The following is a 3,178-nucleotide window of genomic DNA, read 5'->3' as shown; positions in this document are numbered from 1 at the left end:
GCGGGGTTATACACAACCCCTTCCTTTCACGGTAATAAATTACTTTTACTTTCAGACGTCATAAACTTACCCCAGAGTACTCGATATTCCTCGGGGCGGGGTTATAAGCAACCCATTCCTTTCACGCTAATAAATTACTTTTACTCTCCAACGTCATAAACTTACCCCAGAGTACTCGATATTCCTCGGGGCGGGGTTATAAGCAACCCCTTCCTTTCACGGTAATAAATTACTTTTACTTTCAGACGTCATAAACTTACCCCAGAGTACTCGATATTCCTCGGGGCGGGGTTATAAGCAACCGCTTCTTTTCACGCTATTAAATTACATTCATTACAATAAATTAACACAAACACAACACTCGATAGAAACATAGAAGTCTGGTCACATTCATTCCCGCACAGTACTCCGTATTCCTCGGCCCGGGGTTGAACCCTCACCATTCTCGCTAATAAATTACTTTTACTCTTCAGACGTCAATCACTCACCCCAGGGTTCTCGATATTCCTCGGGGCGGAGTTATAAGCAACCCCTTCCTTTCACGCTAATTACATTCATTCCAATAAATTAACATAAAGTCAAATACAGACACAACACAAACACACATAAAAAACTATATGCATTGGAAGTTCGCTAAAGCCTTGAGGTACCCGAATAGCGATCTGTGCCCACTAGCGTGCCCCAAGACTACACACAGGTCCGATGATATGCCAAAATATTATACATCAGCCTTCTACTATTGAAAAAATGCTCGACTACATGTAATACATATATTTCATGAATATTAAAAAGTTTAATAATTTTTCAAATTATTATATAAAAATGTTATTTAAGGAATAAAACGTACAAATTTTATTCCTATTTTTACAATAGTCATTGGCTATTAAGAGCGATATTTAGTTCTTTCTCCATTTTTTAACACTGTATGTGTTAAATAATCTTCAATCTAATAAATAAATGAATCAACGCCTTGTAGCTTACTTTTTGTGTTTCATTTTGTAACAAACCCCCTCTATTTAACAGTTTCTCTCTCTAGTAAATAGGATCGAGCTATTCGATGTAACTTATGCCGGTAGATGTTGGGCAGCACGTAGTAGATTGTTTTTAAAAAAACTCTGGTTTAAAAGCCTATAAATCACTTAGCCTATTTTCTGGCCGTGTTCTTGACAACGTTGCTCACGGAGGGTGAATAACTCGTTTCCCTTTTCTTACATTTACTAAAACTTTCGATTATTATATTCAAAATGAAAACCCCTGAGGTTTTGTTTGTCTATATTATATTTTTAAGCTAAAACCTGGGTTTCTAGTAAATAATAAAATGTAAATTATTGACTGATGATTGACGGACAATTAATCATTTGCAAAGATTGATTACAATCGTGTTCATTCAGCTCGTTACCTCTTTTCAACCTTGACCGCCTGCTGGAAATCCTATCCTGTTCGACAGAAACGAGTTATTACAAATCATTGTTCCTTCTAACAAGATTTACTACTTTTATTATGGAAATTTGTTATCGGTTCATTTAGTAATCTGGGATAATTTGGAAAAACTATTCCTATATTAAAATTAATACGTCTATTTAAATTTCCATCTCGTAATTCTGAATTTTGGAAGTAAAAGTTAAAATCCCGGTTCGTAGAGCGTGGGAAATTACAGTTTAAAGTGAAATGACGCGGTTGAGATAAGATAACCTATTTTATTTCATTCTTAGCGATTTTGAGCCGGATGATAAGATCGTTGAGGGAAAGTAAGAGAGGCAAAATTTGTTTCCGTCGTTGTAATAAATTTTTCAATATATATCGATCTGCCACACAGACCGACAACAATTTAGAAGTTGGATTATATTTTCTTTTGAAGATTGAAAACTTTCCAAACCGTACGTATAAAGCTTTTATATAGCTCTACACGTCAAACTTACCCTCCTTTCTATATTGAAACTTTAAGTGCACGCACTTAACTGAGAACTGCGTGAATCTACATATTTCGTTGGTGTGTATTCTTCTTCCCTTTTAGGTTTTTTGACAGCCCACGGGCACTCTTCATTTCTTGGAGCCTTTTGGGTTTCGCTTCATTTTCCGTAGTTACTTCATATTTCTCGGCTGAAGTTGAAGTCCTTTGTGTTAAAAAAAATTTCTTACTTTTACATCATTCCTTTTCTTCAAGTTTGTTTAATTTCAATTACGTACTTTGTTGTTTCTTTGTAGTATAGAAAAATTTGTCCACATTTTATGTACTTTTGTACCAATTAATATTAAAAAAATGAAACTTAACTAAATTTAAATTGAATATAGTACCCTGCAAGTTATTATCTTTTTTTCTATTTTGGTTGATTCGCTCTATACAGTCTAAAAAGATTTACACCTTTAATTAAATTGGTTTTACTTTTAAACCTTTTTATACCAAAGATCGCTACCATTTTATATGAGAAAAAGATGTTAGCACAAACCATAGACTTTTTTTTTCATTTTTACTTAAAAAGAGCCACTATAAAATTACATGTTTATTATTCTCTTAGGGTTTGCTTTGGGTCGCTTGTTACAACACCCTTGTTACTATAAACCATCATCAAAACTTCGTGTTCTGCCACAATAAAAATCTTCTTCACTAAAAAAACTTGGTAAAGAAAAATTTAAAAGTATTTTATTTAGAGTAAAACACTGTATTTGCAAATTCAGAAATGATAAAAATGTTGAACAGATCTAAGAGAATGTAAATAAGCTTGTAAAAAAATAGAAAATTGGTGTTTGAAAGCTAGGATCAGAACAGAAAATAGTCATCCAGCTTCAAAAGTAACATACCTATGCTAGTCGGAGATGCCTAAGATTAAAAAAAATTGATCAGTAGCCAAAGAAATAATAGTGGGCAGGAAGATCGTTTTACCATCTTCCTTAAAGATTCGAGTTACCCACTACAAAAGGTTTCCTTCCTGGTAGAAAAGAAAAATGTCTATTTTTACATTAGGGTTAGGGATAAAAGAGGTGGCCAGAAGGCCTTCTGAACTTCGACCTGAATAGATCTATATACTCCCCTGTTTTTATAACTCACTGCACAGATTCAGGTTGTTAATCAGCCGCCATAGATTTGCCAGCGGCTCCTTAATGTAGGATCTTGCTTGCGGTTTTTCTTGTCCTATTTGCCAGAACCTGTACCTATATAGACATTCACAGAAACATAAAA

The sequence above is a fragment of the Cimex lectularius genome, unplaced genomic scaffold, assembly GCF_000648675.2.
Source record: "Cimex lectularius strain Harlan isolate CLEC.00 unplaced genomic scaffold, Clec_2.1 scaffold106, whole genome shotgun sequence".
Taxonomy (NCBI): Eukaryota; Metazoa; Arthropoda; class Insecta; order Hemiptera; family Cimicidae; genus Cimex; species Cimex lectularius.
Note: the sequence above shows the minus strand (reverse complement) of the source record.